Source organism: Stomoxys calcitrans, chromosome 5, assembly GCF_963082655.1.
Source record: "Stomoxys calcitrans chromosome 5, idStoCalc2.1, whole genome shotgun sequence".
Taxonomy (NCBI): Eukaryota; Metazoa; Arthropoda; class Insecta; order Diptera; family Muscidae; genus Stomoxys; species Stomoxys calcitrans.
Window position 1 is genome coordinate 67,257,540 of NC_081556.1, and position 16,002 is coordinate 67,273,541.

Here is a 16,002-nt window from a genome sequence, read left to right on the forward strand (position 1 = left end):
CTTTTAATGAGGTCACTGCATCCAACGAAAAAGAAAAATCATTTTCAAAGAAGTTTTTTTTTGTCAAGTTCACATTTTGTTTGACAGAAGTGTTTAAAGCATTGATGGGATGAAACATACATTCGACAAAATTTTTTATTCGAAACAGCTAAGACAATATTTGTTGTCTGCCGAATGCTGATAAGACATATTGCTCTGCTGTGTTGACTAACAAAATCTGCTGTTTCAGCTGCCACAAGTGGTAAAAACATTGAACGCTGCTTTGCGGGAGGTTATTGAAACTCATGTTATAGAAAATATAAACCATATTACGGATGTTTTTTTGTGTTATTTACGAGGGCTGCTATATAGGTTTCTAGCCTAGGCAACCTAAGTGCCTAAGTCCAATATGATATTTCCATTGGAGAGTATGACAATTTCTACCATAATTGAACTTGGAATGTTTCCACGTAGAACCATTATTTGTGTTTTTTACAGTGACTTGAAAAAATTAATTTGGCAAAAAAATAGCATTAACTCGTAAACATTTTCGTGCGAGCATTTTTCGCAACTTTTTGAAGTATCATCCTATAGCACTGTGAAAAACGGGTTTAAGGAATTCAGTCGTAACCGACGTTAGCTTAATGTTGAATTCTGTTAAGGTCGTTCGAAAACGGTCGTTGTACCAGAGAACAAGATCGTCATGAGATAGATCATCCATGGGCACGCCTTCCAGCAGCATATAATCGATATTGTATGAACCCCTGATTGTAAACAAGTAGAGATAGGCAGAATTCGGGCTATGCTAATTATATAATATCATACACCTACCCTCTAAGTACAAATTGGGAGCAATATGTTATTCTGAACCAATTTTGATGGACATCGGCGGAGGTTTTCAGAGGGGTTATAAAACAATCCGGAAGCCACTGCAGCGCGGAAGTTAGTATGACGCTGAACGCTTGGGTTCGAAGCCTGACGAGACCATCAGAAAAAAATTTCAGCGGTAGTTTTCCCCTCCTAATACTGGCAACATTTATGAGGTTCTATGCCATGTAAAACCTTCTCTCCAAAGAGTTGTCGCACTGCGGCTCGGCGTTCGGACTCGGCTATAAAAAGAAAGCCACTTATCACAGAGCTTCAACTTGAATCGTACTGCACTCCTAGCTATGTGCGAAGTTTGCCCATGTTCCTTAGTGTAATGTTCATGATCGGTTATAAAATGACCACATTGGATGTTTTATTGTTAAGTAATATATACTTTTGTATGGGTTTTCCAGCTTCCATTAGCTGTTGTAAATAAATATATAAATATATGGGATTAAACATACATATGGGAGCTATATCCAAATCTGAACCGATTTTTACCAATTTCAATAGGGTTCGTGTCTTGGCTAACAAAATGCCAGTGCCAAATTTGAAGATGATCGGATGAAAATTGAGACCTGTCTTTGTACACATATTAACAAGGACAGACGGACATAGCTTAATCGAATCACAAAGAGATTCTGATTTGCTTTAAAAAAAAATTTCAAAAATGTTAAAAAATTATTTTGGAAATTGTTTTTTGTTTTGAATTATTGTCTAAAGAAAAACAATTTAAACGGGTCCGGGGATAGGAATTTTGCCTTTAGAGAATTTTTCACTGAAATTTAGTCTAAAGAAAAATTTTTATTAAAATGATGTCTTTAGAAATAATTTCATTCAAATTTCGAAAAAAAAAATTAAAATTTTCTGTATAGAAATATTTTATTTTAAAAAAATAAAATTTTTGGATATTTGAGAGAAAATTATTTCTCAAGAAAGTTTGTCGTTAAAAAAATTGTTACAAATTTCAAAAAAGCTAATTTTAATTTTGTCTCTAGAAAAAATCTCAAAACTCTTTTGGATTTTTTTTGAAATTTTGAGATTAGAAAAGTAGTTTAGAAGGGCTAGAGACAATTTTTGTCTCTTGAGAATATTTTAGTGAAATTTGCCTTTGAAAAATGCGTTAATACACTTCATTCCGATGAAGATACCTTGAAAAACCTTACTCTAACACAGGAAAAAAAACAACATCCGACCGTGTGGACTTTCGAAGACGAGCCGAATCCAATGAAAGCTGTTTATGGGAGAACCATTTGAAAGCAAATAGTCGCCTGTGAGCAACGCAGGACGATCAAATCTCGGTGGCTCACCACAATTTGTTTGGCTGTAGCCTTCGGAGACATTCGAAAAATAAGCTAAAGATGGCGAATCATTATTCACCATGACAATGTGAGCTCTTTCACATAACGGCTCCAACCAGCGCCCTTTTGACCAACCACAACGTCGAGACCAACCAAAACGTCATCCACCGTACAGCCCTGACTTGGTACCCCACGACTTCTTTTTATCCCCGCAATTTAAGTAAAGACCTGAAATCAGCCAATCGGTCTATATGAACGCTATATCAAATTATAGTCCGATATGATCCATTTCGACTCAACCATAATGAATTTCTGAATTCAAAAACCACCCTCGACTGTGGGGACGTCGAGGAGGAAGAGACTATAGAACATCTGTTGTATGTGTGTTTCGCAAGGAGTTCCACTTTAGGTTCTAATTTCTTTGAGAAATTGTCTGATTTAGCGGATGTGAACTGTAGGAAATAGAATGCATCTTTCTTCTTCTGTTCCTGTGGCATCACAATGGACGAAAAAGTCGAAGTGAATCTGATGGCAGATTGGCTCTTAAATCTTACCTAGTCCTCAAGACCCAGCAAAATGTTTGCTTCTAAAGACGTAGAAAAAATTTAGTTTTTGTAGATATAGATGTACGTTGAAACTGCACCAAATGTTGTGATTTTAACATTGCGTTGTCGTCAAAAATTCAACACTTTTCTACATCCTTCTCAGTGAAGTTTGTTTGCTTTTTTATTGTTGTGTTGGTTTAATATTCTCAATATTTTTGACAAAACGAAATTTAAATAAGATCTTGGAAACAAGCATGAAAAACGCAACTTAAAGTCGGCATAGAAAAAATTGACCAAAGCAACTATAACAGGATATATGTATACATTGCAGGCTTGGAAATGGATATTTCGAGATGTTGCAAACAGAATGGCAAAATGGTAAATGGGTATAATAACAGTATATCTTAACTTTATAAGCGAACAGTTAAACAGTCTTACGCCCATAACAGGAGCCTTCGTTACACGATTTTGCTAAAATTTTGTGACTTGTAAAAATTCCCTCGATTTCGACGCCTTATATGGACCAGGTCAGACCTTTATGGGAAATAGGTGCCATTTTTACGTTTTGACTGCTATTTGTTAATCGATTTCTAAAGGTTTCAAAGCCGTGATTAATACACGTTGGCGCAAAGGTCATCAAAATGTGAATTGTAGTTGTTTTTAATGTTTTCTATGTATTTGCTTGAAAAAAATGAAAAAAAAATTATTTTTTTTACATTAACAAAAAAGATGTCAAACATTTTAAGAAAAAACTACTACGTCAATATACATGCTCTAAATAATCAACATGTGAAATTTCATCGAAATCGCGCATGGAAATCCAGGTCAAGCTTTAATGGGTTAAATCAAAGTTAAAGCAACAAAAACAAAACCTAAACGGCTAGCTTTTACTACTTTAATTTTTTTACTACTTTAATTTTTTGTTTCTGTTTCTCTTCATTTTGCTGTTGCTTGTTTATAATACTCTACACCACCACTGATTCGATTTAGCTATGTCTGTCTGTCCATGTATCCTTGTGATCAACGTATAGGTCGCATTTGTTATCCGACTATCATGAAACATTCTTTTTTCAAAATTTCTTCTTTCTCTGTGAATTTGGTAAAGATTCCCCAAAATTTTATTGAAGTTTGTAGTTTCTGATGGGTGCAGGAAGTGACATTTGGTCATAAAGTCATAGCTGAATCTTATGCTGCTTATCAACACACTATTTCTTGACTAATCCTATTCTCAAATCCTTCATGCTTGTCTTTGCTGCAATATCTTAGTTTCATAGAAATAGTTTCAGTATTTTTTCGTTTGCGCTCATTTTAATTTGCTATCAACCCAGTTTTTTGATTGATTTCAACAGGTTATTGTTTGTTTCGGCCAATTGGTTTCAAAAGTCTTTAATTTCCATAAAATTTTCCGCAAACAATCTGATAACATTAAGCAACTATAATTGTTAAGTATTTTAAAAAATTAAATTGACCAATTTTTACGAAGAGCCTTCTACATTCTGTTCGAATGATGTCGCTAAGTTCTCCTTCGAACTTTTTTAAACTCGATCGAAAATTCATTGTGATGGAAAATATGTCCAGTAAAAATTGCATCCAACAATTGCCGAATATGCTTATAATTTGCATTATGTCTTTGTTGGAGATAAAATAAGAACAGGTGATGGAACTAAAAATTAGAATACAAAGAGATTCTATGTTATTGTTGTTTAAAACTATTTTCGTTCATTGACAATTTTATTTGCGTGTAAAATTTTCGCCAATTAATAATTGATATGTGTTCTCCTCAAAAATGATTGTTGTCAAGAAGAAAACCATTTTTAAATATTCTCAGAAAGCGAATTCTCTAAAAATCTTTTTCATTCAACTAGCCCAAGATGCCCTAACGGCAAACGGAAGCATATTATAAAACTTGTTCTCAAAGAAAAACGTCGGTTGACTAATACCCTCTTTTCAACCTCACCTAACAGGATTCACTAATGAAAGGTTAAGTCACTTACAAAAACATAAAGTGGATATGCCCCATGAACATCATTGCAAATTTTGCCCATGAACATTCCACTAAGAAACAGGGACAAACTTCTCACATATTAATGAGTGCAGTCCGATTCAAGTTTAAGCTCAAATGAGGGGCCTCCTTTTTATAGCCGAGTCCGAACGGCGTGCCGCAGGGCGACACCTCTTTGGAGAGAAGTTTTACATGGCATAGTACCTCACAAATGTTGCCAGCATTACCAGGGGAAAACCACCGCTGAAAATTTTTTCTGATGGCTTCGCCAGGATTCGAATCTAGGGGCCTGATTCTCGCATTGGATCATGGCTTACGATCGTAATTTGTCAAAAAGTTATCGATTTCTGGGAAGAAAAAATCGATGCGGTGACCATATTTTACCATCTCAAAGGTAAACAAAGCAAATGGTGCTTGTTAAAAAGAAGTTATTACTACTAAAAAAATAAATAAAACACTTTCTAAACAATATGCAATATTGCTTTTTGAGGATATGTTACTGTTTTTACACCATTAATTGCTGCTTCATGTGAAAGAGATCAAAAATATATGTGGGTTACGTCGACTCTAGCATAGCAAACGGTGCTTGTTTGATGTTCGTTTTTTCGGGCAGGCGCAAGGAGAACAACAGCCAAAGTACAATTGGATAAAATCAGAGTCTTTCCCTTGAAAAAATATTCTGCTCCCTTAAATTTAGTGTCAAAATGATACAACTTTTGGTTTGGTCATGTTTGTAGATCATTTGATAAAAGTTATCTTTTGTCCAATTTAAGGGACCAAAAATGCGAATATATTTTAAGTATAGTTTTATTTTATGAAATAAATGCTTCGATGTCCTACTTTTAGACTAGTTTCTTGAAAGTAGAGGAATATTTGTTATTTGCGATAGTTAAATTGCTGCGGTCAAAAATTCGCACATTCCTCTTCGAAGTTTCGAATAGAACTAATTGATAACGGATGTCATAATACAAAAAATGCTAAACTCGATCGTAATAAGTCGAATGCGGATGCGCGAATTAAGCCCCAGGCGTTCAGCGTCATAGGAGGACATGCTAACCTCTGCGCTACGGTGGCCTGAACATCATTAAGATTGCCAAAATCAGCCTGTTGCGAATTAAAAAATGTCAGTAAAAATTTGTTTCTCTTACAAAATCGGCATATTGCACATCCACGCATTATTGTTTCTTTATATTTCACACTAGCCGAACGGGGCCCGCTACTTTGCGAATTCTTTAACTCTCTAATATCTTTTAGGGTTGGGACACTTCGCCCTGAATGTATATCGAATTCGCGGCACTGTAGCCTATGTCCGCCTACAACGCTGAGTGCCTGCGTTCAAACCCTAGCGATAACATCGGACAAAAAAATTTAATGTGGCGGTGATCCTCTCTTAATGCAGACGACATTTGCCATGCATGGTCATGTAAAAAATTCTCCCCAAAGAGATGTCGCACTGCGGAACCGCATTCGGACTCGGCTCCCTTATCATTGCGTTTAAACTTAAATCGAAAAGCTTTCATTGATGTATGAGAAGTGTGCCCCTTCTCGGTTCCTGGGTAAATTTTTACTCCACTCTTAAATACCTTTCTTTTGAGTCCTATGTTATCGTATTGGTAAATATATCCGGTTTAGAGAGACACTTGGCTCTTAAATATACGCTTGGTGCTCTACTTTCAAATACATTTTATATGAGCCCCATAATGGCACGATTGGTAAATAAATTCTGTTTGAGGGTGGGATGGACCCCATGGACTTCGTCCCAAAAATGAGTATCAATTTTCCGAAACTCAATCAATTGTAACATCAAATAGCTTTTATATAATAGGGAGGTGTTTTCGGGTGGGGCAGTTCCCCAAACACATGGCTTTTTAATTGGATATTAAATTCGTTTTTTTCTTCTCTATATACCCATTTGACGGGTTTTGGACGGTCCTCGAGGCACCCGACCCCAGCAACAGAAACCATGTTTTGTTTTGATTGTGAGAGTGCAAAAAAAATTTCGAACGAATCGCATCACCATTCTCCGAGATCTGGTGGTTTTAAAAATTAGGCTATGAGAAGTGCCTTTTAGGGGAGGGATGGCACTCAGACATTTCGACTCAAACATGGATATCAAATTCGTGTTGCACTCCCAAATACATTTAATGTGAGCCCCATATTGCCATGGTCAGTAAATATGCAATTTTTTGAGGGTGTTTTGGGGCTGGGGCGGCCACCGGCGCTTTGCCCTAAAAAATATATATTAAATTCGTTCCTTACTCCCAAATACCGTTGATTTGAGCTCCATATTGCCATAATCGGAAATGAAGTTCAGTTTAGGGAGCCTTGTAGGACGTACGCCAAAACACTTGGGTCCAAAATTGGATATCAAATTCGTTTTCTACTCTCAAATACCCTTCAGCTGAGTTCCCTATTGTCACAATGGGTCAATTATATTTGAATCTGTGACTTATTTTTGGAAAGAAAAGCGCCACCTAGACTTGAACACAAATTTTAATGTCATATTCGTAATCTACTCCCAAATACCTTTCATTTGAGTCCTATATAGACATGGTCGGCTTTTGGGGTATTTGGGGGGTGGGGCGACCTCCTATTACTTGGACCTAATTTTTTATGCCATATTTGTAATCTACTGATGAATACTTTTTATTTGAGGCCCATATTGACATAAACGTCGAGTATATCTGTTTAGAGGAGTTTTTGGGTTGGGGAGGCCCCCTGGGTACTTGAACCCAAATTTTAATACGATATTCGTTTGCTAGTCTCCAACACCTTTCATTTGATACCCATATTGTGCTTATCGTCCACTTGTGGTTTTGGGTGGCGTTGTTGAGGTAAGGGAAGGGTCCGCCCCCATCCTATATCTAACAATTATATGGCATATGTTTCCTTCCAGACAGACTTACACAATCTGTGAAAATCTTAAAAAAATCGGTTCAGCAGTTTTTGATTTTACGGAACAAACAAAAAAACCGTGTCCCATATAGTCATGATGGGTCATTTGAGGCATATATTGACATGGATGCCCAATATGTCCGTTTGGGGGAATTTTAGGGTTGAGGCGGCCCGATGGGTACTTAGACCCAAATTTTAATACCATGTTCATATTCTATTTTCCAATACCTTTCATTTGATACCTATACTGTTCCGATCGGCAAATTTTTGATTTTTGGTGGTGTTTTTGGGTAAAGGGGGAGGGTCCGCCCCCTTCCAAAATCAACAAACTATAAAGCCTATTTCTCCTTCCTGACCATATTCGCAATCTACTCCCGGATACCTTTCATTTGAGTCCCATATTGTCATGGTCGTCCATAAAACCTATTTTAGGGGGTTTTGGGGTTGGGCGGCCTTCCAGTTCCTTAGACCCAATTTTTAATATAAAATTCGTTCTCTACTCCTGAATACCTTTTATTTGAGTCCCACAATGTCCCGATTGGTCCACTTTTATTTTTGGGTAGTACTTTTGGGGTAAGGGGGAGGGTCCGCCCTCCCGTCCGATATCAAAAAATTATATAGCCTATGTTGACAAACATACACAATCTGTGAAAATTTCAAGGTAATCGGTTCAGCCGTTTTTGAGTCTATACGGAACAATCAATTTTATACATATATTTAATTAAAGCAATTGAAATTTGAATATGAACAAACGCACATTGCAAGCAAGAAAATTAAAACAAGTAAAAGCGTGCTAAGTTCGGCCGGGCCGAATCTTATATACCCTCCACCATAGATCGCATTTGTCGAGTTCTTTTCCCAATATCTCCATTTAGGCAAACAAAGGCTCAAAAAAAAATTATTGATTTAAGTTTGGAGCTACATCAAGTTAAAGTCCGATTCGGACCACAATTGCATTGAATATTGGAGACCATAGTAGAAGTCATTGTGAAAAATTTCAGCCAATTCGAGTAAGAATTGCGCCCTTTAGGGGCTCAAGAAGAAAAAAAAAAGAGATCGGTTTATATGGGAGCTGTATCAGGCTATAGACCGATTCAGACCATAATTGACAAGAATGTTGAAGGTCATGGGAGATGCCGAAGTACAAAATTTCAGCCAAATCGGATGGGAATTGTGCCCTCTAGAAGCTCAAGAAGTCAAGTTCCCAGATCGGTTTATATGACAACTTTATCAGGATTATGGACCGATTATGGACCGATTTGAACCATACTTAGCTCAGTTGTTGGAAGTCATAGCGAAACACGTCGTGCAAAATTTCATTCAAATCGGATAAGAATTGCGCCCTCTAGAGGCTCAAGAAGTCAAGACCCAAGATCGGTTTATATGGCAGCTATATCAAAACATGGACCGATTTGAACCACACTTGACACAGTTGTTGGACATCATAACGAAACACGTCGTGCAAAATTTCATTCCAATCGAATAAAAATTGCGCCTTCTAGAGGCTCAAGAAGTCAAGACCCAAGATCGGTTTATATGGCAGCTATATCAAAACATGGACCAATATGGCCCATTTACAATCCCAACCGACCTACACTAATAAGAAGTATTTGTGCAAAATTTCAAGCGGCTAGCTTTACTCCTTCGAAAATTAGCGTGCTTTCGACATACAGACGGACGGATGGACGGACAGACGGACGGACATGGCTAGATCGACATAAAATGTGACGACGATCAAGGATATATATACTTTATGGGGTCTCAGACGAATATTTCGAGTAGTTACAAACAGAATGACGAAATTAGTATACCCCATCCTATGGTGGGGCTGATCGCTTGGCTTAACCTTGTTGAGTGAATCCTGCTAACCTAAAAGGATTTAACAACAATCGTTCGAATTATAACACATTTCCCTATTCCTCTTCATTTTAAAATGATTTTCTTGAAAGTAAATAAAAAATTCGAAAAGTAAATTTAGAACATTTTTATACCCACCACCATAGGATAGGGGTATATTCGTTTAGTCATTCCGTTTGCAACACATCGAAATATCAATTTCCGACCCTACATAGTATATATACTTCGGATCGTCGTAAAATTCTGAGACAATTTAACGATGTCCGTGTGCCTGTCCGTCTATCCGTCTGTCCGGATGGCGATATTGAGGTGAAATTTGGCACATATACGTCTTTTTGATGCACGCTGATTAAGTTCTTGAACGGTCCAAATCGGACCATATTTGGATACAGTTGCTATATAGAGCGATCTGCCGATAAAGGGTCTAATGCACATAAATGCTTTATTTTTTATCCGATTTCGCTGAAACTTGTAACAGTAAGTTATTTTAAGCCTCCCGACATCTGAAATAAATATGATTCAGATCGGACTATATTTAAATATAGAGCGATCTCCCGATAAGGGGTATAAAAATTACATTGCCATTCAGCCTCTAAGGAAAATTTAATTAAAATGTTGTCTTTGAAAATATTATTGTCATTTTTTTTTTAATTTTTTTTTGGAAAATATTGTCGCATTAAAAGAAATTGTTGAAATCTATGATATATTTCTTTTAGAAAAAATAATTTCGAGGGGACCGTAGGCCTTAGCAACATTTTGTGTTAAGAAACAATTTTATTAACTATTTGGAAAAAATTTATTAGAAATTTGTCTACAGAAAACTTCCGCAAGTTGCATAAAGCAGGCACAAGAAGTTTTGTTGAAATTTCAAGGTAGTTCCAAAACTGAGGAAATGTTTGTCTTTAGACAATTTTTCATTGAAATTTAGTCTTTAAAAGGCTGTGGATTCGAATTCGACCCAAGTTTCGCAGTGTCGGAACTATAAATTACCTCGACTTTGGACAAAATAAAATTAATGTTTCAAAAAGACAATTGAGTTCTAAAATTTTTTAGAAATTAATGTCAGTATTTTAATTCTCGACTTTTGTATTAAATTTAGCTTTTTCGATACGGTATAACCAGTCAAATGCATCTAGCAACAACACACTTTTGCTGCGTTTGAAACGATTTTTGCTCTGCTATTCTTTGAAGCATTAAACATTAGTCTAAAGCCGGACAATGTCCTGCAATGGAATCTCAATCAAGTTAAAAATTTATTGCAATTTTTCTTTGAATGAAAATGACCTTAAAATTTTGTCTTAAAAAAAACTTAATTATAACTTTGTATTTGGAGAACATTTCATTAAAAATTTGAATTTGGAAAAATTTTCATTGAAATTTTGTCTTTCGAAAAATTGTCATTGAGATTTTTTGTTGAGAGAAAATTTCATCAAATTTTGTCTTTAGAAAAAATTTTATTGAAATTTTGTCTGCAGAGAAAATTTTATCAAAATTTTGCTTTAGAGAAAATTTTATCGAAAAATATCAATAAAATTTTGTCTTTCAAAATTTCTTTGAAACTTTGCAATAAAAAAAAATGATTAAAATTGTATCTTTAAAAAAGATTTTATTAAAAATTTCATTGAAGTTCGGATTCGAACCTGGGTACAGGGAGCAACAGCGAGAGTCGTTGCCGTCGTCTAGTGTTCGAAGCCATCAATACAGATGCACAGAATCTTGTGCGTACCATGGAAGTAGTGTAGTATGTGCAGACAGAAAATTTACCATTACACAAAAAACATGCATTGTTGTTGTTGTAGCCACATTTGCATGTGGAGGTGGCGGTCCTCGTCAAGCTCTTATAGGTGAGCAAGCTCGTTCCGCCAATAAGCCGTCTTGTCATATCGAACATCATGGGGACTCAGTATTTGTGCAAGAGCCGGTGCCGCCCTGCCTCTCACTGAAACTCTCCGCTCGATGCCGCTGATTATCCGCGACTGCTGTTGAAGCTACTCCATATTGAACATTCCACCATCCGCAACCTGTGGACGCGCCCGGTAGCTTTCAGCCAACCTTCTCGTGATAGCTATGAGCACTACATAGATCGGACCTCAAAGCTCCAGCATGTGTGGTGTTCACAGCTATCCCGTGCCGGGTACATGCATTGTGAAAAGTACAGCTAATAGACAGTGTTATCGAGCGTGGTTAATGTGGTATTTGTATCATAGAGGCGTTTTCGGTTCAAGTACAACATACCAATATAGGGCCCTTGAAGCCCTTACACCTAATAAGGCTGACGAGAAATTGTAACTAAATTACGAAACGCGTCCCAAAGTGGTTGGTATGTGTTGCGATCTCTCGCTTTCCTTTTCAACTTGCGAACGAAATTTCCGATTATTGAGCTCGTCCCGATAGAGAGACAAACAAAAATTGTATAATTTAATGATCTACGCCCTAACAGGCAAACAATTTTGAAAATGAAGAAATTTTGTCTTTAGAAAAAATTTATAAAAATTTTCTCTTCAAAAAATTGTATTAAAAGTTTTTATTTAGAAAAATTTAAATGATATATTCCAGAGGGGTCCGGCCCTGGCTGAATTTTGTTGTTAAAGAATGTTGCACTGAAATTATGTATTTAGAAAAAATATAATTAAAAAAATTAGTTTTGTAAAGTTGTTAGCCTTAGGAAAAATAATTTGAGGGGGTTCTGGTATGAGCTAACTCTTTATAGAATGAAATACAATTTTGTCATTAAAGAAACTTTTACCGAATTTCTTTATTTAGAATAAATTAAATTTTATTTTTTTTTCTTTAAACAAAATAATTATTCGGGCTACGTCAGTCAGCTTCCATATATATCTTTCAATTTAGGTCCTATCGTAAGGACATCTCACAAAGTTATTTTCGATAATTCAGGAGGTGTGCAAAATTAAAATCTGGCTAAATTTCAACATAGATTCCATGTATATAAAGTAGTACGAAGTCTCGTTGATGTAGGATATTATACAGTGGGCTCTGTTCGACTTTTGCCTTCCTTACTGGACTGCTATTTCATTGTCACAGTTAAGCAAATGTTCAAGAATTGAAAAAACTCAATCAATATACCTGTGTCTGGTTTTGTAAGAAACTCTTGTTTGCCGTATTTCAGAGAAGCTAAATATACTATGTCTGCGGTTAGGTTGAAAAGATGAAAAAGAGATGTCAATAAGTTCATAACACCCTTGATCTGGCGCAGACCGCTTACACAGCACCAAATTTTCTAAATAATTTCTTTAAAAAATTGTTTGTGCAAGTGTGCGTTTGATTTCTAGTTGATGTTTATACCCACATACGTCATACGCCACCCTGGTCACTTAAAACCCATATCAAAATATTTGGAAAATAATTATTTGCAAATCTTATCGACAAATCATGAATGTTGCGGACTTCCTGATTTAATCCTTTCTACAGAATATTAATCATAGGCTTGGTATGCATTTCTGGCATACAAGCCCATTGTTCAATCATGGCAGCATACCATATGCACTGTGAACGGCCACAAACCAAGATGAGAACGTCATTGTCGTAGCCAACAAACGTTAACCCCTAAAAGGCATATATAAATCGTCCTTGTGGTGATTGAGCTCTAGTCACTATATTCCTATTTAAGCTCTTTCCTAGCGGAACTCTAATTATCCTGCCCATGAACATCATATGAACTCAATTCAGGAGGAATCCCAATGTCCACCAGATCCCAGGTTATAATCGAGACATGCGTCGATGATGTGGAAATCAGTCCCAGCCCAATTGGAATTGAACCAGGACTACCCTGGTCTACCATAGAAGGTTAAAGGCATTCCCTTGGCAGCTATTTTATCGCTACAATAACCTAGTGAAAAACTATTAAAACCTGCCATCTTTGTGGTTTTGTGGGTAAAGCCTCTCGAGCTGTTAGGAATTATGAACATTTGGAATTTTTTTTTTCTTGCTTGACACTCAAAAATCAATAAAAAAAAATCGAAAATTTTAAAAGTCACGGCGAATCGAATTTTCCTCGCCCTGTTTACCAATTTTGACATATCAAGTTCCCAAAAAAGATGCTTTGTTGTAGCAATTCGCCAATGCGGCCACCTTATAAATTCGCATTGGCAGTAAAATTTAAAATTTATGGCCAATTTGCATCAACCAATCAGAACAAGAAGAAAGAAGTTTATTAATATTTGAGTATCAAGCAAGAAAAAACAAATTATAAAATGATAAAAATTCCCATTAGCTCCAGAGGCTTTACCCACAGAACCACCTAGATTGCAGGTTTGAATAGTTTTTCACTAGGTTATTGTACCGATAAAATATCTACCAAGTGCAGACCAGCGCAGTTCTGGCTCAATTCCAATTGTCAAATGAGACTTCCTCCTGAATTGAGTTCATACTATTTTGATGGGCAGGATAATTAGCGTAGTACTAGCAAAGGGCTCAAATAGGAATATTCTGATTAGAGCTCAATCACCATAAGGACGGTTTTTGTACCCCTATTTGAGGCTCTTGGATAATTGTGGGATTTTCAAATCATATGAAAAGGAATGGGTCAAAGTTTGCTGCATAAGAGGATTACGATTTAATCTTGGTATGTCGCCGTTCGGAGTGCATATTGTATGCCGCCTAGATCGGCCAACGGGTTTGACGTTAAGACCACAAAGATAAATTTGGTGCCATTCACCAATATGAGGTAACTTGGTGTGGGCAGGGAACCACTCACACAATGTCAGGACTTTGACGTTGCGATGGACACATGACGGACTTACGCATGATTCGCGGGGATGAGGAGGAGTTCTAGACGGTTGAGCACCTATTGTGGCACTGTCCTGTTATTGAGGGGGTAGCTGCAGGACTATGGCTAAATGAACACCTTTTTTCCTGTCTTAATTATTTTCAGGCACATAGTACTTTCGCCATTCTTGATTACAATAGGGGCTAGAAATGGCAGATAGGAGGGAACTTATCCAGCCCGCCTGGCTTCCATTTATTGTGATGCATGTTGGCTCCTTATCTTCTATATTCTAATGTCTGGCATTGTACTGCGGTACATTTTGTCTGTGTTCTTTAGCGCTTTTTGAATATTTTTGGGGGCGACCAAGTGAATAAGGTTGTGGGACGCGTATCATTATATAACCTAAGTTTAAGAACCATAACAGCAGCAAACACAAAAATCAATTTAGAGAATTTTAATTTTGAAGCTTATATTTAAATAAGGCAAAATTCAAAAATTAATTGACATATCAAGTTCCATCAGCTTTGCTGAGGCGGCAAATATGGGGTTCCACGTACAATATTTAAAAACAATCTGGGATAAAGAAATTATAAAAAACTTAGAATTTCAGCTATGCTGAAGGTTCTTCCAAATTTTTTTATAAGAAATTTCAATATCACTCTTCAATTATCTGTAAATGGAGACTATACAAATTATAAAAATAGCATTTAAATAAAATGGGTCAAATTGGTGGTTCTTGATCAAATTTCCTTTATGGAGACCTAACAATAGAATTTCGTTTCTTTTACCAAAAATGTAAAAAATCCGCTTTTCACTTTCATTTGTTATTCTTTTCGAGGTTGTTTTATAGTGGTTAGAGCGCACAACAATCCAATTACTAAGATCTATGTTCTAGCCAATGACAGCAAAGCGATTGACCTCTTCAAGTCTAGTTTGACACTTGTTGACCATCTGTCTGATACGTTGCCCTTCGGGCTTCATCCTGAAGACTTAGCTTTCACGGCGTTAGTGGCATCCCAACGGAATCCAGTTCCCCTCGATATTTGTGACAATCGTCTTTATATCATTTTATCTTATCAATTTCACTACGTTTGTAATTGCAGGTATCTCCGCTTAATACACACTACAGCGGTCGGGTAAACTTCTCGATATAACCAGTTTCAGTTCTGCAGAGTACAAACCAAAGCCCACCTGGTCGATCAGTCTGGAACCATCCATATAGAAGTCTGCGTATGTTGTAATACCACAGATATTGTAGTTCCAGTCCGAGAACATTTCGATTGTCGTCTTTGCATATGAATCTATTCACATATTATTTCAAAACAACAACATGTAGCACAATTCAAAGGAAGAGAATGTGGCAAAAATTCTGCATTGTACTGCATATCTTCTGTTTAACCCACCTAATACTCACACATGGTGAATGGTTTGAACATTCTCACTTCCTTAAGGTTCCATTACATGGTATGTAGGTGTCTTATGACATGCCAAATTTAGCACATGTAGAGTTGTACATGTCATGTGGTACAAATGAAACTGACGTATGAAAATAACTTTTTCATTCTGACAAAACATAAATGAATTATGTTTTTGTTTTGTTGACAGTCGAATGAAAGCAACTTTATGATTGTTAAATACTTTCTCACACCACCACCTTTCTAACAACTTTAAAAATTTTACGCATAAAAATCAGATTTGCCCACATTTTTAGATTAAGACATACGAAAATAACATACAGGTGTGATAGTAAAAGTGATGACTCGTATGTAAATTGACAATTTTGACAAACATTTTAAATTACATGTGAATACAAAAAGTGGCATGTCATAA

At 36.4% G+C, this 16,002-nt stretch overlaps 2 protein-coding genes across 7 annotated transcripts in view; one reads left to right on the top strand and one right to left on the bottom strand.

Annotated features, from left to right (window-relative positions):
* Positions 1-16,002, top strand: part of LOC106091731 (sulfotransferase 1 family member D1) — a 236,511-nt gene that overhangs the window by 124,005 nt on the left and 96,504 nt on the right. The gene's annotated exons all lie outside the window — the stretch shown is intronic.
* The window catches only part of LOC106091734 (protein lethal(2)essential for life), a 71,945-nt gene that overhangs the window by 2,453 nt on the left and 53,490 nt on the right, over positions 1-16,002 (bottom strand). The window lies entirely within an intron of this gene.